At 32.0% G+C, this 26,990-nt stretch overlaps 1 protein-coding gene across 2 annotated transcripts in view; it reads left to right on the top strand.

The window, feature by feature from the left end:
- Positions 1–1,919: 1,919 nt before the first annotated feature.
- Cad86C (Cadherin 86C) overlaps positions 1,920–26,990 on the top strand; it is a 105,011-nt gene continuing 79,940 nt past the window's right edge. For both annotated transcript variants that reach the window (XM_090120700.1, XM_090120699.1), the window contains exon 1: positions 1,920–2,195. The gene's annotated coding sequence lies outside the window, so the exon portion shown is untranslated. The remainder of the gene's footprint in view (positions 2,196–26,990) is intronic.

Genomic DNA, 26,990 nt, shown 5'->3' with positions numbered 1-26,990 from the left:
TATTATCGAAACTGGCGCCATTTGATTGACTACACCTTGTAAAACGCCAGTCAATATTCAAATTAGAAAATTTAGCGAGTTATGTAAATTTTTTCTATTTATATCTTTTTTTTGTGGTTTTTAACTAAACATAGATAAAAACTTGAAAGCGTGTTTTCGAGGTAAATTATCTTATTAGTAGGCATATCGCATTTTAATTGTGACTTTTCAACCGACTTAAAAAAGGAGGAGGTTCTGAATTCGAATGTACTTTTTAATTTCTTTACAGGTTTGTTACCGCAGAACTATCGACAGGGTTAGCCGATTTTGATGATTATTTTTTTATTCGGGAGATGATTATTTTCTTATATTTGTTCTTAGATTTTAGTAAAAAAAACTATTAAACACTAGCTAGGACGTTTAATACTTGTACCTTACATTACATAGGACAAAATATCATATATAAGGTATTTTAAAGAATATAAAAAGAGTCGAGAGAATATAGAATGTGTCGGCATAATTGAGTCACGTGCGTAGTAAAGTTACCCTCTTCAATTTTTAAAAGAAGATCGGTGGCAACGTTGCAACTTGCAATATCCAATGTTCTTTTATAAGTGACAAAGAATAGTTTTTTTTTAATACGAAAGAATGTAATAAAATTCTTTGAGAGTGGGGTTCAAAACTGCCTTGATATCCGTCGCTTCAGAGTAATTTTTGTTTGCAATAAGTTTTGAAAAATATTTTATGGAATCATTTTTAATTAAACGAAAACGTATATTTTAATTATTTAAAAACCTAACTTCATTGCCTTTTTTCAACTTTACTGATCTATACTGGTGATTATCAAATTTATAATTAAATTTAGGTTAACTGCTCAGTTTCGACTAATAGTCGTGAATAACCATACCCGGCATTCATGCCTCAACATCGTACATAGTAACGTTCATTAAAACATTATTATCTACCGATAAAAACCAATATTGGAAATTTAAAAGTATTAAACATAAAAAAAAAAGTATTTAAGTGTTGGGAAGTATGTAACAAACATAAAATACGATACATTAAGCTAACACCAATTAAGCACTTATGTTCTTGCCTACTGTATTTACGTTCTCTAAGTATTTTTAATTTGAAGTGCCATACACGGAAAAATAGCCATCAATACTTCCATGTTAGTCAAACCTGTTGCCATGAACTTAATTAATATTTCATTACGGCTTCAAATCAATCCATATTGTAAACGTCCCATCGCTATAACACGTCAATCTGTAGTAAATTACAACGTTTATCCTCGGTATACAACGAGTTTACGATCTTATGCAGGCCTGGAATAAATTTCTATAAGATACAACCAGGAACATAGCATAGTGAAGTGAGTTCACGATACTTGATCGTTCAAATGTACACTCTATGAGCCGGCTGACTGGGAGCTTTGTTAATCCAAACTATCAAACGTTATTCGAGAATCATTTTCATACTAAACCTTGTTTTTGTCCTGTTTATAGCTCGGACTTATTTGGATGCAACGTAATATTCTATAAAGCTGTTTAAATTTTATGAGGCCATAACGCAAGCTATTTAGTTTGTTTTATACGTTTTACTAGAAAATGAGAAATCGAATTTATGGCTTCATCAACTTAAAACCGACTTTGCTAATATAGGTTAATGACTAAGGAGATACGAATATTATTTGTAAAATATGTATATTATTACCCAAACTGCATTTACAAAATACAATTAAAAAATATATTCTCACGTACGCTACCTAGAGAATTATGACCTAATCCATAACAGGCTCGATATAATTTAAGACTGAACTAGTTTTCCCTTCAAGCATTTTCCATTTGACCTTCCTCGCGAACCACCCTCTAGCCCATAATCCCAACAAAAGTTTCCTTAGCCAATACATAATAAGTTCACGTGTACGGTGTGTCCATCGCGCTGGTTAACTCGGTAGCCGGCGGTCGCTCGCTTTGTTTCTATCCGCTAGTACGTTACGAGCCTACTTGCGTGGTGGACGCGCGCGCTCCACGAACCGGCGCGCGCATACATAAACACGACAAACATTTTTAAGCATGTGTGACTAATATTCAACAACATTGAACTTTCTGTGACTGTGAGACTTAGTGAGGTGATATTGGGGTGGTTTTGGCGCGAAACGGAGTTTAACATAGTTTTACATAACACAGAGCTTTCGCAATTGTCTCGTGATAACAGTAAGTAGAACTTTGATTTAGTCGTAATGGCTTTTGTGGCGGTTTGAAATATGGACAATGATAACTGAATGCTAATTAAATTTTATTTATAACAATCGTTTGTATCGAACGTATATGGAGTAACCGTAAAAATGAACAGTTTTATATTACGTTTGACTATTCCATCAAGTATTGATAAATTAAATTATATCAATTAAGATCTAATTAGAAATAATTTAAACTACATGTTAAATGGCTTCGTGTATCACTCTACAATCTACATACTAAACACTAACATATACAATGACGTAATTTTAACATAAATGACGCTTAAGCTTTTTCGGAGCTTTTTAAATTAGCATAAATAATTACATTAAACTCTACATTTTCAATAATTTTAATAACCTACTTTTTAAATGCAATTTTATCGATTTACCGACCATTAATTTTCCAATAAGAATGTTTCCGAAAAAGTTTAGCGGCAACAATTATCGCAGTTCTTTATTACAATAAGGAAACAGCAAGGTATTCAGAATGTTTGCAAAACATTCGCCATGCAGCCGACTAACGAGGCTCGGTTGTGATAAGTGAAGTGAGATGTGTCGTTTAGATATTCGTAGAAATTCAACCGAGATGAACAATCTAACGTCTTTCTAGTATTTCAGACGTGTCAATAGTACCTACTGACTTCCATAGAGCTTTTGTAATGAATAAAAAATTGAAAATTAACTGCCAGTGTTATTGAATAAATGTATTGTCTCTTGTTCGTTGTATTTGGTTGCTGTTTAAATTTCAGATTGTCGTAAAATGTAGTAAGAGCTTTCACTATTTCAAGTGTATATCTACTCCATGCTATAGTTAAATAAATAGATATTAATAGTACATATTTGAAGTATAAGAAATACTTATTAGGGTTGTCCTAAATTTGAATAAATGATATATATATATATATATATATTAGGGTTGTCTTAAATAGGCGATAATATATGACAATTTTATAATTGTATAGTGTATAAGAAAATATGTATATATGTAGTGTATAAGTTTTTAGTTCAGAATAAATGGGCTTTTTATTTTATTTATTTTATTTATTAATATATGACACAATAAACTCTAAATAATTTCAGTAAGGGGTTAAATATAGCTGTATAATGTATAAGAAAATATGTATATATGTAGTGTATAAGTTTTTAGTTCAGAATAAATGGGCTTTTTATTTTATTTATTTTATTTATTAATATATGACACAATAAACTCTAAATAATTTCAGTAAGGGGTTAAATATAGTATTTGATAATAAATTGACGTAAGTCTATCCAACGTCTACTTATTTAGCGCGAATTATAACTTAAGCCTTATTTAGATTGATAAATGTTATTATACTCAATTTAAAAGATAATCGTGTATGATATATTTATTATAATACTTCAGATATAGATCTCATTGAAATTCCTATGTATGTAATTGTTAAATAATCTTAAGATAGTATCAAACATCGCGAGATCGCATATCTGATATAATCTGCGATCTTCATGCATTATTTATCGTTAATACGATACTTTTAAACCCGAAGTCACTTGATGCCGGCTTATCGGCCAATTTTATCTTCAATTATTATTAATTATGCGTATCATTTTATAACGAGTTGATTATATGAACCTTAAAGGATTAATTGAATATTGACTTTAGATTTTAAGATTGTATGCTTTCATTTAAAAAGAGGATTTACAATTTATTGCCCTTAATTCATAAGATACATTATATAAATATTTTATAGCTTAATATGACAGATATATTATGATCTTAAAATAAACGTAATAATTTCAATTTGAATTGTGCGCGTATCGTTGAACTCTTTCATATGTGCGAGCGCAAGCTACTCCTGCGCAGCAATTATAAGTACATTCTATTAATAAATGTTCAATTATGAATCACCACTGCGTGAAATAATTGAAATTAATTCTAGTTTATTAAATATCCCTATAAATAAAAAATAAGGGCCTATAAAATTACTTTAAATGAAGTAGTTATGCATTAATTCATATCAAATACCAAGAATACGCAATTGCTAACTAATTCCGAATTAACGAACGTATTTCAAAATGGAATCCAAAACGAGATCTTTAACAGGCTTACCAAATAGGCATGAGACAATCGTGAGGTCTCGTTGGGAAGACAATATGACCAAGTCGCGGATAGCCCATTAGAGAAATGTCTCCAGCCACTTAGAGCCAATTACAATGAACGTCTTCCTAACTTAGTTCTCCCATAAAAGTATCTTAGCAGCATTGTCGGCCCGATTCTGCGATAACTTGATATTCAGCTGATATAACACTTACTTAATTATGTGGTGGAATACATTTTAATTCCATGTGTAACGACTCTATATTTTGTTAAACTGTTTTCATGATTTTATACGTATATACAAAATAACATTTGTACTACATTTTTGACATATTACATAAGTACAAAGACTGTACAATTACAATAAATTGTATTTATAAAACTATTATTAACTTTCTAGTACCTACAATTAATTGCGACCTCGCTGTTTTTTATTTAAATCGCGGTGCTATACTAATTCATTGTGAGATATAATCTTAGTGAAATGTAAGGGCAAATTGAACCTTATTACAATGGAGGTGGAACAAAAGGGTTTACAAAAATGAGCACGCGTGGTAAAGAGTAATAAAGGACGAGCGGTTGTGGTCACCCTTCGGCTGTGGCTACTTATAGCTATATTAGACCCATGGACCTCAAATTGCTCTGGAGTTTATTACAGTATTCTTCTTGAATTACGCAGAAGCTTATTTTTTATTTTTCAAGGAATATCAATCTATGTTGGTTTGAGGAATGTTGGATTTTATTGTTAAAACTAATTATGGTTTAAGACATTTATTTCTCAAAAAGATTACATTTGAATCACTTACAGAGAAATAATAATATAAATTATAAACATTTTTGCTCGCTTAACGTTGTACGTAGTAAGTAGTTTGTTAACACAAATAGAATACATCCAACAATAATAACAAAAAAATGGTCGGTAATTTTTATAAACATAATTTCAGACTACCCCAACGACATTCTAATTTTAAGTTAATTCCGTGTATCCGCTAATTTTATGTAATGTCCAAGCATGTTAAGATTATTTTACAATTTTTACATAATTTCGATATTATAATAGAAATATCTATGCAACTACATATATACTTTTTTGTGCAATATCGAATATTACCAAACTAAAACTTATTATTGAATAATCTTAGATGAATATAAAGCCCATATATCACAATTAAGTCTCTCAAAATTACATCTAATTTTTCACTCGAAGGTTAAACAATAAAAGCCGAAATAAATCATATAATATTTCAAATAACAAGTAAGCTAATTGTATAGCCGGTTTAGATCTGGGCCAAAGTTTCGTACGTGCTCTCCATTATTCATAGTAGATTGTTAGTTTGACGTAGATTCGTTAGCGCCCTATGACTCATTAAAGAAATTCAAGTGACCGACGTTATTTTATGCTATTTTGTTTGATAATAATGACTCAAGTTCTAGATAAGGGGTTTCGAAATGCAAGACTTGTATTGTCGGATATTTTATGTTGAACTTAATTTACTGTTTGATTGCGTAGCTTATAATAATCATTATTCGTTGGTGCAATGTTCGCACTAATCATTGGTATACAATTGATTTCGAATCAATGTAGTGTTACAATGAATACAGTTTTTGGCTTTTAAATCTAACATTTAAAAGCTTGTAAAGTAAACATTCTGGTAACAATATTAATTTTTTAGAGGTGTTCGTATTCTTATTATATTCACTGTTCAGTACTACTCTCAATAACAAAACAACGTATCCTCAAAATAATGAAAAGCACGAAAAAATTGTAACAAAAAATGTACGTACAACCAAAACATTTTTTGACCATGTCTAAAAATATACCTTTTGATTAGCTATAACCAATACAATTAGTTATACCTTGCAAAAAGTTGTTTTCGTATTGTCTTCGAAATATATTAAAGATTTCCAAGGCATGTTCCAAGATAAGCATAAAAACAAAATAGTAATTATGTTGTACCGGAGCGTGAATGAGCGCTTGCTCTTTTTGAGATGCCTTCGATATTTATGAATCGAAGTTTTCAGATCGTTTATCGACAATTTCGTGGTTGATCCTCGCCTCGGGTCTTTTTATAAAACGATTATTCATTTCAAAATAAAAATCAATGAAGAGTTGAAGCAAAAGTGAAATTAATACGCATGCTTTAATATGAAATTTTATATGATCAATAACACCCACGCAAACAGACGTCAAAGCGATACATTGTAATATTAGTAATGGGCATGATGCGACAATTTTTACTGTGAATAACTTGGTTTGCCCTTGAGGTCTAGACCATTATATGCGTCGTAAGAACTAAACAGTAAATTTTTTAATACTGATAACCATATTTTAATTAAAACATTTTCTAATTATCATTTTCAATTACATCAGAATTTTTGAAGTATATCTACACATCAAATGACAAAAAGCTCTGATTAAACTGTATGAATAAATTTACGATGTTTAAAAAAGTATTTATATTAAGTTAATACATATTGTTACATGACATAGTAGAAGAAAATAATATAACGTAATCTCTCCTTAAGTTTCTTGCAAAAATGCCAAATGAAGTTGAAAGGCATTTTTTTAGTCATGAAAATGAAAAAAAAAACGTTATCAAGCTTATAAGTAAAACTATAAATGATAGAATTAAATCGCGTAGCGCGTTCTCGGAACAAGAGCTTCAACTACAGGCCAAGTTCACCGCAGTTGGATGTTCTTGGTGTCAGAATTTCAATTTCAAGCCTTATTACTTGAGCGATAATATCAACGTTTCGTAAACTCGGCTATAGTATGGCTATAGTGTTGGATCACGCGAATAACCCCTGTAACCTTGTCAAAGTGCTATGATATCACTTCGCGTAATAACTATGAATGTCGTGTAAAACTATTTTTGTACCGTTAATATGTAGTGTCAAATTGATTGCGGTTTATATTAATCATTTTAACCTTTTCAACTTTCCAATTGCAAAAAAGAACGTACGTATGTAAATTTATACTTAATAATATTCCATGTGTAGAGAAAATTTCAGAAAAATAAATTTTGCTATTATTTCGTTAATGATATCCTCTCTCTACGCTAACATAAATAAAAAAAAACTATGTAATAAGTAATGATATTTTTATATTAAATTGAAACTTTTTAGATAACATTCTACATTAATTAGTTTTACATATGCCTTAAATCTAACTTGAAAAATTAATTATCAAGCATCGGAAGGAATTTGCAAATTATTTGCGCGCCTATAAATCTCACAGAGTGATTAAGGCTACGTTTTTAACCCTAGAACAAAAATATCGCCTGAATAAGGAAAACATTAAGTTACACTTAGGCTAATGTAGTTCTACGTGCTACATATTTCAATGACAGTTTTTTACTCGAGCGCATTACAAAAACATTACGATAAAAACACGCTCTCCTTACGCTGACCTCACGTCGTTTATTCGATAATGGGCACAGCTGTATCAAATTGAAATAGTGTGTATAAAAACAGTTATTTATGTGATTTCTTTGATTTAAGAGAAATTTTTGTATCAATGCCAGTTTCACTGAAATCTTTACATGAAGATAACGTGCTTGACATTGGAGGTATCTTGTATTTAGATTTCACACGATGCGATTCGAATAGTCGAGAAAAACAGCTTGAATGATGATCGTTGACGAGCGGAAATATTACAGGTATCATATAAATTACGATGGTCAGCGATGTTTTGCAGAGATTATTTATTAAAATATGGCAATATTATTGTATGGATCGAATATAATTCATCCATCTGTCACACTAAAGATTTAAGTATAAGTATACTCTAGACTCTATTACATTATAGGGAATGCATTGAATTTTTATACGTTTATAATTTGTTGATTCCAAGATAGACTGAAGATAAAATCGACTTTTTTATTACTTAACTCATCAAACAACTTTGTAAAAACAAAAAATAACGTATTGATTTTATATGAAACCTATCTAGTGCATGAGATTCTGCTTATTGAATAATCCGAGCTTGTTATGAAGATACAATCGACAAGAATTATCTACTATTGGTTTGCTTGCGGCAAGTTTTCGCTTCAATTGACATTTAATTATCCAAAGGCTAGATTGGAATGAGAGCCTTTGCGTATCTCGATAGAAAATGCGTGTGCGAAACCCCTGTTTTATTCAACTTGTCAGCCGATAGGATCGGACTGTTATAATAGATTTGTTAAAGACCGCTTGTGCGACATTTGCTTGTAGTTTTGGACGTGTGTTTCGTTGCTCGAACATTTATCTTTCTTGGAATTGCTTGTAAAACTGTTCGTGCCTTGTACTTGTTCCGTATATGTGGTACATGAGCTTTAAGATCAATGAACTATATTAATTCTAATACGCTGAAAGCAACGGCGATTATAATTATTGATAAATTTAAGTAACTGAGAGTTTATGGTCTAATTAACATCATTGTTGTGGCATTTCATTTTATTTTTAATTTATCTATATTAACATTGATATGAGTTTTAGGATCAAGCTGTAATGTTCCATTGTATAAATATTTTAATAGCGGAAAATTAGATGATCGATAGATACGAATCTTATTTCGGTTTTTCACTCTTGTTTCACTTTCTCATCATTCAAGTGTCAATCTACCATCAGTGCTGATGGTCAGTGAATACAAGTAACATTTGCCGGCGCCATACCTGTATTTCCGCATCGATTGAGCTTAATTTATTAACACAGTGCAATGCCTTTTGCTCAATTAGCTACCGTCTTAGACCGATAGATTGTTTATTTACTATGAATATAGCTTTTGTATTTAATTTCTCCTTATCATAATAATGTGTTGTCTTGTGTCTGAAAAGTCAATACTTTTGCATTTTATAAGACTAAAGTTCCATAATTTAATTAGAAATAAAAATCTCCATACGAATAACTTTACGACTTGCAAGTTTGTTGATTACAGTTACCGATAAATATTCATAATATTTTGCATGTTGCGCCAATTCTCAGATATTAGTAGTTAACATATATTGGATATCTATATAAAGAAGTAGAGAACCTACCGCATTACGTGACTACATCCTCGATGCATATTCGCGGATGTTTCATCGAATCAAACTCATTTGGTTAATTAACGAGGAATGAGAAATGCATCGCGTACCGAGGAATAAAGTGTAACCAGCCATAAATAGCTTTATCGACGTAACATCCTACACGATTGCGTAAAATGTATATCTTAAAAGCTAAAGATTGATAGATAAAATATCCGCAGAATATCTCATTCACATGTCTATAAATGGGAAACTAGAAATATAAGCGACCGCGGAAAGCCGCTCTGTGCGAACATGTTTTATACATTTAGCAAAAAGTCAACATCATACGTTGTTACTCCGCGATAAATCTGTGATGTTACTTAATATTGCGCAGATATGACGTGGAGGGCTTATGAACTTGGTGTACCGTTACTAACACTACGAGTTTAGAATACTAAAACTTTGGTATTAAACTTTCCATACAACTTTACGAGTGAATTACCAATCGCTGTACAGCGAACTATTCCTATCAATAATTGTAGAAGATAACTGTTCGAACCCGTTTCTATTCGACTGAAATTCAAATAAATTCAAAGTTTACCTCGCACTCGATTTGAATCCAATTCTGATAACACATTATAAATACAGTTCTGTGTTACACTTTGTAAATTCAATACGTCCTTAGATCTATATCATATAAATACTAGTTACATAGGCCTTAACGGTGCCCGTCTCTACTGCCGTATTTAAACAAGAATATGAGAATTACTAAAATTAGAATAGATAGGTTTATTGCGGAATGTTTACGGAAGTTTACGACTGAGTTCATCCATATTTTGTATTACAATGTCCCTCGCGCTGGAGACAAATGTTGCGAAGTGAACTGAAATCGGAACATACAAAACGATCTGGAATCGTGACTAGAGCGGGGCCCAGTCGAAATATCTATTAGGGTATATTCGAAGCAATATGTCACAGTATAGGATCAGATAGTATGTCGATGGCAATAACGGTCAAGTCGGGACAACGGATTTATCGCTTGTAGGGCAGATAATAATTGTTTGCTATCATTGTGGGATCGTGGGTGCGCTGTTGAGAGGAGTCGTCCACGCTGTCCGTCTGTGCGACTGCGACGGACATACCAGAGTCAATTGCCGCTGTCATTTGCACTGTCTATGCTCTTTTTTACTGACCTTTCATACGTAATGATCATTACGTTGTAGAATATCCAACAAACATGACATTTTATTGAATTCTTTAAACATTGTATAAACAAGTACTTGGCCATGAGATAAACTTTGAACTACAAATAATTAAAGACTTAAATTACTTTTACAGTTATAAGTCAAAACTAGACTACATTGCGGTATTATAATAAAGGGAAGTTCTCATAACTTACATGGCCCTATCATGTGACATTTTAATGTCCGTTCTACCACAGGTTCTACGACCTCTCAAATCACACATAAATAAGGCACCTAAGCGGAATTATGTTACGGACCTCAGAACATCAGCTCAAACTGTACTTTTATTATCTTGTGCGACATAAATCCGTTTTATTCCAAAAATTGTCATATCTGGGAGAGACATCTTTAATATGCGAATGCTTGGCCGAAATAAACTGTACTTTGTAAGCTTTAAAAATACGTTCAATCTAGTTTTATACTCTTTATATTCATAGCGCATCATTTCATTCATTTGTTTTCATGTCAAATACTAAATGACGAGCTCCCGTTTGAAAAATTCAAAAAAAAAATAGCCATACAGGAATAATGTTGGTACCTAGTCTTCTACTGGTACAAGAATGTTTATAATCGGTCACATAGTATATTACATAATATTTTTTCATGAGAATAAGAAAACTTCTAAGAATAAGAAATCCAGTATTATTTCTTCATGATTAAATCAGTGAAGGCAAACTATTGACTTCGACTGTTTTGAAAAAAAAAAGATGAAATTAATTACGGACCGCAAAATCCAAAAGGTTCCGCGTTACAAATTGTGTCGCGTATAAAAATATAAATGAACCTCAACCCGTTTTCGATCAGTTACCATCTGATACATATATTAATTAGTGAAAACATACCAAATGGAGTTCTTCGTGTATAATAAGAGGGTTTAATTTACATAGCTCGTAATTTATGAATCGGGGTAGTGCTGACAGTGAGGACTGTATTTTGCCCTTTGTTTTGTTCCGAAAACTATAATATTAGACTCATACGAACGTATAGTACGTAAATAATTTTTAAGCGAAGAATATGCTTTTTATCCACTTCTTATAACATACTTTCGAGTTGTACATGTTCTCAATTCTAAGCCTTTTTTTATCAATACGTAATTTAATTATTGTTTCTATTAAACTACGCTTAAATATATTTTTAATTGCTTATGACTAACATACAGCGAAGAGACGTTTTCATGTTTACAAAGATCGATATATTATCTACGAAAACAACGTTAGCACACAAGTAAATAAATTATACAATAGCGCTTTCAACAAAACAAACATCGAGGAATCTAATCAAACGTCGCACATCACTAGCCGAGTCCAGTCAGCCGTGTGTGGTCCTTCGTTGCCATGGTTACCAATCGCCTTAACTGATGGACACAGCTAATTGTTGTGCCAAAGAGCAGACGACACGCTTTTAAATGTCACTCGTCGACCCTTATCTGTTACCTATACAAATTAGTACGAGCTCCTTAATCATGACCGTGGGTCCGCTTGTAATTATCCTAACCCTTGAACAGATTTCTTATATAAGGGACGGAGTTTTTGCATGGTTTGTCCATTTGCATCTTTATTCTACCTTTTTTATAATAAGAGAGATGGTGTAAATACGATTCGAATAGGTCTACATGGTTGTATTATTAATATTCATAGTAAGTGACACACCATTTGATCAATACCGACGAAAATTAAATGAACTTTGTAGCCTATCTTAAGGACGAGAATGTACTAGGTACTAGATGTAGGACGGTAAGATGCACTATTAGAAAGTTTTTTTATTTATAAGCCGTTTTGTAATTTGATCTGAATAAGTAAGGTTTTATTTTGTTATGCTGTACTATCACAACTTTCTTCCATCCACTATACAAATCTTACACCTACTTACGTATATAACGTATATAATAAAGTACACTCTATTTCCGGATACAAAACAATCTTAAAAACCTTTTAACCATCGATTACAGAAAACATGAGTGTATTTTGAATCGCTTCCTTATCAATTAAAATGTAATAAAATTCGAATTAGTTCAATACCATACCGAAACCGGTTCCACAATTAAGCAATCACTATTCACTGTGTGTGATCGTTGTGAATCAAAATGCTTTCATTATATTTAAATCTATTACGTCTGCTTCAATAATTTCAAGAGTTACACGCGAATGCTTATAGAAAAATGTTACCTACATTGTATTTAGGTCACAACTCACAACAACTAATTAGAATGGTGAACTCACGCAAAATACTAGCGGTTCGTGTAAACGATGTATTGGTGGTAAAAGCAGTTAAATAAGCGTAGTATGCACGATTTTATAGTACACTTAAATAGTAAACCAGGCCAGTCTGACGAGCGTAATCAATAAGGATAAGTGGACAGGTGTTAAGCCCACTTTATCCTTTAAAGGTATTAATGATTTTATTGATTGTGTAATTGTTTACAATAAATAGTTCGGTCGTGATTGTCGCGATGGTGCAAGCGAACCTTTATGGAAGCTTTGTAAGCTTTTAGCGTGAATCTTGCTTTTAAGGAGGGAAACTTTATAGATTTTTTAACCACAAAATATACTTACCCCCATAATGAGTCTATTTTAAAATAAAGTTTTTTTTTAATATGTGAATTAAATATGTAATTATATTATGCTTTTTTGAAGAGCTTTCCTAGCTAGAATTATATAACTAATATAAGTTTTCAGGAAAACCAATATTTTTTATATACGTAAATAGCTTCGTGTTTTTACAATATATTTGTTGTCAAAATAGAGTCAAATACGCTTATAAAATAAATCTTAGAATCTGGTGTAAAATATGACTTTCTGTTAAAAAAATATGACAAACACAAAGTCCTCGTAAACTCTATCATGTTGTATGCCATCAAATTATATGTTACTAGCGACCCGCCCCGGCTTCGCACGGGTGCAATGCTGATACTATGTAAATACACTACAGAAAAACTGTGAACGTTGTATATAAAAACATAGCGTCGCCCGCTCCGGCTTCGCACGGGTATAAAATAGATAGCCGGGCGGCCGGCCTGTAGCGCTGCAAACGCTACGTCCCGCAATTTTTAAATCTGTAATATCTTCGATAATATTCACTTAAATCATACGGTGTAAAGGGCCATATAGATCTATATTAAATGAACAATGTATTCAAGGTATTTAATTGGTTAAGGATTAATGCTGTATTGGTTAAAATCGCATCGAATATTAGCCATTATTTGTCGTAAAAAGTAAATGACAAAAAAAAGTTATTGTGGGTTATCCATAAGAGATAGACATATACCATCGCGGACTTTTCTGTAGACCTTTTCAATGTGTATAATACTTAGTACATTATTTTGATAAAACTCGTAGGGTTCAGCCTGCGTTTGCAATGTAAGCGGAAAAAATGTAATTTTTTACGACATCACATTAGAAACCTCAAAAATAACAGTATTTCTCCACTATTTAATGGATATTATTATACATATAAACCTTCCTCTTGAATCACTCTATCTATTAAAAAAAACCGCATCAAAATCCGTTGCGTAGTTTCAAAGATTTAAGCGTACAAAGGGACATAGGGACATAGGGACAGGGAAAGCGACTTTGTTTTATACTATGTAGTGATGATGATAATTACTGTTCTGTTCCACTTCCTATCGCACACAATGCCTACAATGCAATATAAATAGATTAATTTCCCATACGTCCTGAGATTGATTATCTTTCCAATTTTCCTGATCGCGGGCTTACATCTATTTTATTACCAGAATAATTATCTATTGATTAATGACCGCGCTTCCAATGTGGTTAACCGTATCATATGTCAAATGTCTGTCAAAACTTCACGCTACTTCTGACCTTTGCGGATGAATGGAGCCCACACATGTGTGACTTTTTAAGCACATTTAATGCGGTCTTCACTAGATAGAATACAGAATCGTTTCCCGCTGTCTTTCCCTATATTATATGCTTAGATCTTTAAAAGTATGCAACGGATTTTGATGCGTTTTTTATAGATAAAGTGATTTTCAAGGAAGTTATTCATTAGTTACTTCATGTATTTTTATTTTATATAGTTAGCGAGCGAAATTGATACTTACCGATGCCGTAATTACATGAAATATCAGGTGTTATCTATTATGTGTGTATTGTGTATTGTCATAGAATCTCTTCCATTATTCTACGAAGAGCCCATTAACATCAATCAACCCTGCTTTAAGCCTTGGAAGAATACACAAAAAAATAAAAAGTTATTGGGGGCATTATATTAATATGTACTTAACATTATTATGGCAATTCACAAAACCGAATTAAGAGTTTAAAAATTTAGTGACAAATCAATTTGAAACCGATTAATTTCATCAAGTTATTTGAAATTTAAAGTCATAAACAAAGTAGGTGGTCGTTATTGTAAACCCCGTAACAAAATTTATTATCTTAAGTCTTATCAAAAAGTCTTATAATATCAGGTAAGTTTACAAATTTCGCCCACCGTTTACAGAATTAATAATAACATACTCTCAAAGTTCTTGCTATACTGTGAGTCATAAATATCTTTTATTTTTATGTGGATTCGTTACACATTTGCAATTTCGTCTGGACCTGACGAAGGTTCTTTGGAAACATGTCAGTCTGGAATTCTAAAGTTTTTGCAAATATTACATTTACGTCGAACTTAATAATTAAATGTTTAAAACGATTTGGGAAAAGATGTGCTATAATAAATAGTTTTAAACACCTGTTAAGCTAAACATTTTTAAATTTAGATTTAATTTAAAATCCGTTGCGTGTTCAACTCTATCTAAACCTGTAAAGGTTCTAAGGTAAGATACTAATCAAAAAAGGTCAACATGGCTGGACCAAGGGTAAATTAGAGCAAGAAAAAGATTTCTCGATTGTTCTGAAACACGTTGCCGAGTTAGACTGGGGTAGAAGCCTTTAAAAATAATGAAAAGATAAAAAAAATCGCAGTCGGATGAAACCCATTAGAAAAGGAGGGGAATATGATGAAAATAAAAGGAAAAATAAATTACGGTCAATCCGAGTTCGGGAAGTGGGAGGGGGGAGCTTTTAAGAGAAAAAAATGGTTTCTCCTGATTTCCGACAAAACTACAAGTCCTATAGAAAAAAGTTCAATGGCAAAGTTGTAGGTAATTAAAAGTTCTACAACTTTTGTATTCACAATTTTTTCACATAACCTCAAAATTTAGATGAAAATTTCAAAATACCAAGTTTTTGGTCTTTTATTTTTAACTACTTCAAAATTTATTTTTTTTTCTACGAAATTTGTTGGAAACTTACTTTATTATGTCCCAAATACACTGTAATTTATTTGATTGAAAATATTTATTTTTTCGCCTTATTTTGAATTAATACCAAAAAAACAACCTAATTTTCAATCGAAAAGTCACCCGTCAAAATATCAGCTTTTTTCAAAAACTTGGGGTGCCTTTTATTCATTGAAATCTCTACTTTCATATGGTGTAAAAAAAACAAACACCACTATAGTAAATGTTCTCAGGAAATGCATACAAACAGTGTGATAATGAGCTTTTACTAAATCAGGCACACTTCTCGAACTCTATAACTTCTCTTGTATGGGCTTTTCGGTAATATTTCAAAAGAAAAATAATTATCTGTTCTAAGTTTAATATTTTACACCATATTCAAAAGCAAAATGATGTCGATAAAAACATTTCAGGTAGTTCGAGAAGTGTGCCTGATTTAGTAAAAGCTAATTTTCACACTGTTTGTATGCATTTCCTGAGAACATTTACTATGGTGGTGTTTATTTTTTTTACACCATATGAAAGTAGAGATTTCAATGAATAAAAGGCACTCCAAGTTTTTGAAAAAAGCTGATATTTTGACGGGTGACTTTTCGATTGAAAATTAGGTTGTTTTTTTGGTATTAATTCAAAATAAGGCGAACAAATAAATATTTTCAATCAAATAAATTACAGTGTATTTGCGACATAATAAAGTAAGTTTCCACCAAATTTCGTAGAAAAAAAATAAATTTTGAAGTAGATAAAAATAAAAGACCAAAAACTTGCTTTTTTGAATTTTTCACCTAAATGTTGAGGTTATGTGAAAAAATTGTGAATGCAAAAGTTATAGAACTTTTAATTACCTACAACTTTGCCATTGAACTTTTTTCTATAGGACTTGTAGTTTTGTCGGAAATCGAGAGAATCCATTTTTTTCTCTTAAAAGCTCCCCCCTCCCGCTTCCCGAACTCGGATTGACCGTAATTTATTTTTCCTTACATTTTTATCATATTCCCCTCCTTTTCTAATGGGTTTCATCCGACTGCGATTTTTTTTTGTTTCAAAAATTATCTACTCTAGCCTAAGTCTTGTAAACGCACCTTCGACTTATCCTCAAAATCAAACTGAGCTTTAATTATTTGCACCAGCTTGTATTGTTTAAGTAACTTTATTAACACGTAACTTTATCTTAAGTTAACTTTTAATCGAGGCTTTGTAATTAGACGCGAATCGAGGTAGCACTTTAAGTTTAGTTTGTAAGGGGTTAAGTTTTTAGTCACATTTTTTTTAAATAAAAATGACACACACACATACTCTTAATTTACTTTTTCATTTTAGATACAATAAAATATTCATGTTAAAACATATTATACTCAAGATTTTATAAATAAGACACAATTTTATGTTAGTAGTAATTATATAAACGCGTATTTATGTATCGTGCAATTAGAATAAAAAGAAGTTTAAACATATTTTGTTAAACACAGACACTATTAAATACACAAGCATCTAAAAGTTACAAATTAAAATTATTAGTTCAATTTGTTAAATTCATGCCCACTCTTAAAATTGAACTTGAGCTTTCGTTCAACAAACACACATAAAGATAACAAGCTAGCATGTGGTCAAAAGGGCCCGTAAACTTGAAACCCGGCGGTCTCTCGTCACACGTTTTTACGAGCGATGCTATTGGTATGCCATTTAATAGCTTCGAGGACCATAAAGAGTGCTATTGGGATCGGATATCTGATCAAAACTTCACAGTTTCACATGTTTTTAACAAAAAATAAGGATATTAACAGGTGATTAATATCACTAGGAGGACTTGTATCCTGTGAATCAAAGATGACGAGTTGTATTGTCTTTCGCTGTCGAGATTTATTTAGAATTACCTTATTATTCTTTGCCTTGTTACGTAATGCTACAAAAATATTAAGTACGCTAGTAATGTATTAAGAATTTACGGTGCTTAATGAAGCAAGGAAATTCTTCAAAAACCGTGTTAACGTCCTTGTTATGTCACTTTTTATTCGAATATTATCGACTCTTTGGCCGTAAACTTTTACGTTTTTCGTTGCCAATGTCTTCTGTTTCTCTGCTCTTGAGTAATCCCGCAAAACTGGTTTTACATATACTTTTTATCTTTAAACAATTATTCCATTCATCCGTTGCGTCCGGAATTCCTTTGCATGTTTATGTTGAAGATATTTTACGAGTTTTTAATACGACTGCATATACCTACCACAACTTTTGTTTAAGCTTAAAACAAAAGTAATATTCTCAAGCAACTTGTAATATGTGCAAGGTAGGAATAGTGAAAGGGGAATCAACATAATTTCTATATATTCAATCGAATCACTTAATGATAAAATTTATTTCAATGAACCCGAAAATGAAAACATAATAATATTATGATAACCATTAAATTGTGTTTATTATCAGAGATATATTTTTCCAAAATTCCATTATCTGAAGATATCATCTATAATGTTCTAATCGACACATATTTTATGAATGTTTTAATTGATGATTACTTCATCTCGACATTGTGTGAAAATATGTATGGAAGAGCGTACAAATCAATGAGTATTAACAATAGCTTGAAGTGTGTCGAATCGTAGAATACGCGTGAACTTACATCTGTGAGATCGCGGTGAAGACCGCATTCATATGGCTTTATGTTCTCATACTAATTAGAGACCAATAGAATATATTAAAAGATATTTAGCGGCTTTGATGCACTCTTTGAAAAAATATGAATCAGCGTATAATGTTTTAATAATCCATAGAGACATTATTAGAACCTTTGTTATATTTTTATTGATCCAGTACGCTATTCGTTCTGTTTTATTATTATTAACCGACGTTTTAAAAGAGAAGGTGATTCAGTTTTTATAGCACGTTTAAAAATAAATTACATAACTGATTCACAAACTTTTACACACTTGATGTGAATTAGACGATTTTATCACTATTAGATTACCATCAATTCGCCCTTGCTTTGATGGCACATTATGTAACAAAACGAAATTACGTACAATTATACAATCACGGAGAGTAATTTTACTAAAACGCTCAATCAAAAGCCAGTGAAAGTAAAATCTTTATGTTCATTGAAGCGAAATAAAATAAGTGGAGTGTACATTACGCCGTTCTTATAAAATTGACGATTCTGAGTAATGGCAGCGAGTTACGTATGTTGTGCGTGGGCGGTCTATATGTTCAGTCGAACAAAGCAGCAGTCTAATGTAAAGCTAGATTTATTTCATTCCCGGGTTATAACTCAGGCCAATACGTGACCGATGCTCACGCCTACTCACAGATATTCTTCAAGAGTAAGACTAAGTACTCTTGAAGAAATATACACGAGGCGTTTTAGTGCTATCACTCGGTTCTCGCATCAATTAACTTGCTAAGCACCCGTCCGATACAGCACACGTCGCGAAGTACAATTTTATGCTTTATTCGAAGCATCGTAGACGCCTCTGTCGCACTCTTGTTAAGTGTAGCAATTTTGTGACACAAATGGGAATTTCGCACACAAGGTTCACGTTTCAGAATTATTTATTAGCTAAAGGTCAATCGAAAGGTTGTTCCGGTTGCTTTCTACACCTATTATAAACTAGTGCATTGCCGGCGGCCGCTTGAAAAGGTCAAGCAGGAAAAATCGCCTGTTTTCTCTCTTGCGTAAGAACAAAGGGCCGTTATGAATTAAATATTTTGCGTTGAACAGTTTCCTTCTAGTAATTACTTTTCAAAAAAAATTCTGCTACATTTTTAACATTAAAAGTTGATTTTAGCTGGCGTATATTTGCATTTCTGCAAGAAGGTAATTCCTGTAGAGCTATTAAATGAGAACTTCATTTTTAACGTTTGCTTTTTTCATACTGCTGAATAGTAAACTAATTATGAAAGAGGTATTATTGTTTCTAAATCCATTCCATTTCCACCTTATAAAGCTTGACTTATTCCCCGTAGGTACCGTACAATCTAGAACATTCTAAAGCCCAGTCAAATTAAAGCGCTATGTTACGGAAGCAACCAAGACTGAGAGAAAAATGCGTCTCATACAAAACACGTCGAGAACGTGGGTAGCAATTTAGTCGCATCAATATCTTAATGCATGAGAAAAGAAATGAATCGCTCCGTCCACGCATTTCATAAGTATCTTAGCGACTTTAAAGGACTGTCATATCACTGGTATTGCGTTGTTTTCCATAAATGGAGCCTTTTTATTGCAGCACAATGAATTACATTTGAACACTTTCTACGTGAACGATTGCATCTCCGTGTGATTTACGTCATACTGATCTCAAAAGCTATACGATGTACACTTATCACACAGTAATTGGATGTATAATTTAGTGAACAGTAAATGCGAACGCGCATCTTTGACTTTCAAATTTTTATTGAGATAACTTGTGAAATTTATTATCAGTACTAATATCTAATTGATTTTCAATCATTTCCAACCTTAGCTTTGTAGTAAATGTTTTGTGTGGAACATTGCGATTACACTATTTCCGATCTTTATCCAAAATTCACTAAATGTATAATAATGTACTAACTAATAAGTGAAATATTTCATTAAACTTATTCCCACTGCCATGTTGGGATTAATTAGCTAAAGCACCTAAAAATACATAACTAATCATGTTTCGCTCGTAATTTCGAAAGTTATTTAAAGTACATTCTGGTATTCGCATTTAAAACACTGAATTACACCACACTAGATAGCCATGCCCACGATATTAAAGAGAAAACGTACTACGTCTTTGTTATTACAACATTAATTTGGATTTAATATTAGTAAGCTCTAAGCAATGCTAACTTTAATGTCTATATTTTGTACCCACGCCTTTCTTAGGCTACTATGGTTACATGTAATGAAATCATTTTATCATAAATCAGTTGAAATGATAAGCTTTCAACGCAGCATGGATATTGACAGCGAATATAATTTCAAATCTATATACTAGGAATATGTTAAAATAAATAGATACGAGTACCTATGACTTACATTTAAATCTTATATGTAAGTATATAAAATTCTCGTGTCACAATGTTAGTCTGCATACTCCTCCGAAACGGGTGGACCGATTCTCATGAAATTTTCTGTGCATATCGGGTAAGTCTGAGAATCGGCCAACATCTATTTTTCATATGTACCACAGGCGAAGCCGGGGCGGACCGCTAGTAATGATATATACTGCTTATAATTTCATTTGCAACTATCCTATGAATTCTAGAAGGAAGTATTTTTATAAATTTTGGTAGAGGCCTATAAAAGTGAATAATTATCTTATTACTATTTATAAGTTGTTCTGATCTCACATATTATGATGAAAGGAAGACGGAAACAAAGTTAATTCTATATCATAGTTTCTATAAGAGAGCTTCAAACACATGAAATTAAATTCGAACATAATTTCATAGTTTCTAGAGAGCTTCAAACACATGAAATTAAATTATGTATAGTGTAGGATATTCTAATAAGAAAACTGAACTGTCCAGCCAAAGCTTAAACAAACATACTCGCCGTGGGAAGAGTGTCACGTGATGGGCTTAAACATCTTGTTCATACAAACGTAATATACCTGACAAATATAAATATTTTAAGTAGTTTTTTTATATTTAATTGGTATTTGAACATTGATTTGGGCGTTAGAGGAGGAATTTTATAAGTGCATTTATGGTTTCCTATAAACATTTTAATACAAAGCTATACTTAGTTAAAGTTAAGTCCCAAGGTTTTTGAATAAAATGTTAACAATAGGATATCAAAACATATTATTAGAAACGATAAGATCCAAACTATTGAATGAATTTCTGAATAGATAAGATCACTCTAAATGCATTTGAATAGATATTATAGGGAAACCTACTTTTCGTTCTAGACATTCACAGCTTTCATTTCAATCTAAATTCTATGTCCATTTTATTCCAATATGAAATATCTATTGATTTTCAAGTAGTAAATAAATTAAAATACATCAAACGTTCGAAGAAATCTAATATTCTCCTCCTCGGTTTAAAGTGGCATCTTCCGCTACTGTTACTTACTGTAAAATCCGTATAAATTAGTATAATCATCATTCTTTTCTTACTGATTCATTAATTTAGCAGTAGGTACTAGAGGAGAGACAACAGGAACCATATACAATACCAGAATAGTACAATTCACAAAATACCCAGTCGAAACTATTAAAAAATCAAATGCTCCAAATTCCAGCATGTACCAAGTAAAACAATTAGGTAAGATGCTGCTTCTATAAAAAATAACATGTAAAAGAGAAATCTATTATCTATAAAAGCACGTGAATCCCACCCACATCACTGAGAATATGGTAAGGTCATAAATGGATGTTGATATGCGCATTCAATCGTAACATGGGTTTATATTAAAGCCCTGAAGACGGAGTTTTATTTTTCCTTGACACTTGTTGATAGAACATGATATATTTTGATTAAAATATTTATTCGAATCAAGTTTCAAAGATAGCGTGAGATGGATGCAACAGCGTCCAATGAAATGTTTAAGAATGAAGTTGTAACGTATGGAATCACTACATAGTATAAAACAAAGTCGCTTTCCCTGTCCCTATGTCCCTATGTCCCTATGTCCCTTTGTACGCTTAAATCTTTGAAACTACGCAATGGATTTTGATGCGGTTTTTTTTAATAGATAGAGTGATTCAAGAGGAAGGTTTATATGTTTAATAAGATCCATTAAGTAGTGGAGAAGTACTGTTATTTTTGAGGTTTCTAATGTGATGTCGTAAAAAATTACATTTATTCCGCTTACATTGCAAACGCAGGCTGAACCCTACGAGTTTTATCAAAATAATGTACTAAGTATTATACACATTGAAAAGGTCTACAGAAAAGTCCGCGATGGTATATGTCTATCTCTTATGGATAACCCACAATAACTTTTTTTTGTCATTTACTTTTTACGACAAATAATGGCTAATTTTCGAAGCGATTTTAACCAATACAGCATTAATCCTTAACCAATTAAATACCATGGATACATTGTTAATTTAATATAGATCCATATGGCCCTTTACACCGTATGATTTAAGTGAATATTTTCGAAGATATTACAGATTTAAAAATTGCGGGACGTAGCGTTTGCGGCCGCCCGGCTATGTAGGTATTTTATACCCGTGCGATGCCGGAGCGGGCCGCTATATTTTTATACGGTCTATACAACGTTCACAATTTTTCTGTAGTGTATTAGTATCAGCATTGCACCCGTGCGAAGCCGGGGCGGGTCGCTAGTTCTACTATAAAACAGTGTGTATGATCGGTTAAAGATATTGAAATGTTTTTATCGATTTTTAAATACATAATAGCTTTTGACTCTTATAATTTTTCGGCACTAAGTAAACGCAAGTTTCCACAATGCGTTCAGTTTGGTCTTGAAATATAATATCTATAATCTACATTCTACAAAGTCATTACAACTGTATTCTGCCTGTTATTAAGCCAAAAGTTAAAAGCTAACTTACTTGTAACGGATGCAGACCAAACTTTTTACATCCAGGTGTAAACGGGTTTCAGCTTCCAACTTGTTAAATATATTGAAGTAGATAATAAATTATTAGTATTTAGGTATAATTGAATTACATAGGTATATGTTATAATGATACTAATAATTAGGGATGTAACGATACATGATTTTGCCGATACGATACCGATACCGATATTTGTAGTAATGTATCGGCGATACCGATACCGATACCGATATCGATGGCTTGGTAGAAAAATAAATAGTGAATTATGCATAAAAAGTTACCAACATTTAACAGAGACAACTGTTAATCGTATTCTTTTAAATAAAAATGCCAAATCAAAAAACAACAAAATTATTATTTTAGTACATATTATTATTTTACGAAGTCAGTTAAACTTTAAGTAATACACATACAACCAGTACCTAATAAAAGTTTACTATAAATTGGTAGAGTTTTTTCAGAAGACAAAGTGCGCACGCGCGGGCGGCCTCCCGCATCGTTCATTGGGCGCGGATTTTTGAATTATTTGATATCAAAAAAATTGGTTGTTTGTAAAGTAGGTTTACGATCGAGATGTTTACGTGATAACATAATGCAGTGGTAGCGCTCGAGATGAAACGGGAGATCGGTCCGTCTCTCTCTCGTTATACCTGCGATCGCGCTCGTGAGGTTTTGGTGTGACACAAGTTTATGAACATGTCACCCGACTAAAACGATTTTAAAAACGTTATCACGTTAAAAATTAAAAAAATTCAAAATTATTTATTTCTTTCCTTTACATAAACAAATTTGTGATTGGAACACTCCTAGTAAGCAAATTATTCCATTGAAAAGTTACATTTGGGGTTGCATTTTTTAGAGGACGCAATTTTATTTTTTTGATGTGTAGGGGGGTTCAGTGTGAAGCTATCACAAAGTTTGTGGGGTCGCCACCCTTGTCCCACGGCCGCCATCTTGAAAATTGCGGTTGATATGGTTTTTACGATATATCTCTTTAACTATTTATTTGATAAAAAAAATTGTTAACATTGTTTGTTGCAAATTAAATTCTCTACAACTTTGGTCCAGTAACTTTTTGTCGTCACTACATAGTATAAAACAAAGTCGCTTTCCCTGTCCCTATATCCCTATGTCCCTATGTCCCTTTGTACGCTTAAATCTTTGAAACTACGCAACGGATTTTGATGCGGTTTTTTTTAATAGATAGAGTGATTCAAGAGGAAGGTTTATATGTATAATAACATCCATCAAATAGTGGAGAAGTACTGTTATTTTTGAGGTTTCTAAGGTGATGTCGTAAAAAATTACATTTTTTCCGCTTACATTGCAAACGCAGGCTGAACCCTACGAGTTTTATCAAAATGATGTAATAAGTATTATACACATTGAAAAGGTCTACAGAAAAGTCCGCGGTGGTATATGTCTATCTCTTATGGATTACCCACAATAACTTTTTTTTGTCATTTACTTTTTACGTCAAATAATGGCTAATTTTTGAAGCGATTTAAACCAATACAGCATTAATCCATAACCAATTAAATACCTTGAATACATTGTTCATTTAATATAGATCTATATGGCCCTTTACACCGTATGATTTAAGTGAATATTTTCGAAGATATTACAGATTTAAAAATTGCGGGACGTACCGTTTGCAGCGGTATACCGGCCGGCCGGGCCGCTATGTTTTTATATACAACGTTAAAAGTTTTTCTGTAGTGTATTTAGTATCAGCATTGCACCCGTGCGAAGCCGGGGCGGGTCGCTAGTAGAACTATAAATAAAAAAGTTATAAGCGAAAATGTTCAGAAATTAGAGATATTTATATTTTTCAATAAAACTTTTTTTATCATTTTACGAAGAAATGATATCAGACCATTATTGTAGATTGTTTTTTGAGGAACAACTTTTACATACAACATTTTTTCATTAAGTAAATAGCTAAGATTTTACAGCGCTCCGAAGTGAGTACTATTTTTCAGTACTCTTAACTATACAGTATACATAATATATTATGTGTGTACTAATAATAATTTGTCATCAGTAATTGTTTTTAATATTTTTAATAATTATTAATTAATTTTGCAATATTATTAATAATTAATTATTGACTGAACTGACTTGAAGTCTGGAAGCGCGTTTTTTTTACGTCGAAAAGCAGGGCTGAAATGTTCTGCAGTGTGCTTCCATTGTTCTGGAGTCTGGGAAAAGAGCCAATAGCCACTAAATGTATAGTTAGGAGTACTGAAAAATAGTACTCACTTCAGAGCGCTGTAAAACCTTAGCTATTGACGTAATGAAAAAATGTTGTATATAAAAGTTGTTCCTCGAAAAACAATCTACAAAAATGGTCTGATATCATTTCTTCGTAAAATGATAAAAAAAAGTTTTATTGAAAAATATAAAAAGCTCTAATTTCTGAACGTTTTCGCTTATACCTTTTTTATTTATAGTTCTACGACAAAAAGTTACTGGACAAAAGTTGTAGAAAATTTAATTTGCAACAAATAATGCTATCAATTTTTTTTATCAGATAAATAGTTTAAGAGATATATCGTAAAAACCATTTCAACCGCTATTTTCAAGATGGCGGCCGTGGGACAAGGGTGGCAACCCCACAAACTTGGTTTTAGCTACTCACTGACCCCCCCTACACATCAAAAACATAAAATTGCGTCCTCTAAAAACTGCAAGGTTAGGCCTAAAAAATGTAACATTTCAATGGAGTAAATAAAATGCTTGTGTCAGGAGGTTCCGCTCTTCCTTAACACTATTACAGAAACAGAAATAAAACAATATGAATGAATACAATGCAAAAACATAAAAGAAAAGAAATAATTTAATAAAAAAATATCGGTATCGGTTGATTTATTATCGGCGATACCGATATATCGGCTTGCCGATATATCGGCCGATATATCGGTATCTGTATCGGTATCGTTACATCCCTACTAATAATGATAAAATAAACACGAAAGTTTCTAAGTATGGATGTTTTACTCTTTCACGTAACAAAGTGCTCGACGGATTTGGGTGAAACCTTACAGAAATATAGGTTATAGTTTTACATAAAAATAATTCATGAGCAAGAAAATACGACACAGCTAGTAATTTCATATGTTGTTTATGTAATTTGTTTACGCTGAAAACGTTTTGTTTACGCTTCATTGGAAAAGATAGAATCAAACAATTTAATGTTCCCATTCTGAAACAAAGCATTCTTTTATTAGTAGAATTTATTGGTGCCTAGAAACGAGGCTTTGATGTTTGACCGCTACCGACGCACGGATTTCTTTGAACTTTAAATTGAATGTGTGTTGATTTTTAAGTATGTGCACAGACACACCGCGTTCAGTTTAACAGAAGGTAATGAAATTGGATTGATAGGAATTTGAACAAATATTTTGATAGACGTTTCTTCCATTTGAATGTAAATCAATATTACGTAAATGCTTTTAATAGGCAATCATTCTTTAACGTAGCTTATAGGAAACCGTATTACCGTATTACCGAACCGTAACCGTAACCTGTAGCTGTGTTGAAAGTAATAACTTTCAAAATTTGTTCTACGACCAATTCAATTTTGCATTTTTTATTAATAAAGACATAAGAAAATAAGTATGATATTAGGGATATAAAATTGCAGGTTTATGTTGTATTAAAAAAAACCATTAGGTGGTTACTTTCAGAACTTGCTCTATGTC

This window comes from Colias eurytheme, chromosome 4 (assembly GCF_061535395.1).
Source record: "Colias eurytheme isolate Ceu_HAF_F1 chromosome 4, ilColEury1 Martin Lab GWU primary, whole genome shotgun sequence".
Lineage (NCBI taxonomy): Eukaryota > Metazoa > Arthropoda > Insecta > Lepidoptera > Pieridae > Colias > Colias eurytheme.
The sequence above is the reverse complement of the archived record's forward strand: the minus strand, read 5'-3'. Positions and strand labels throughout refer to the sequence as shown.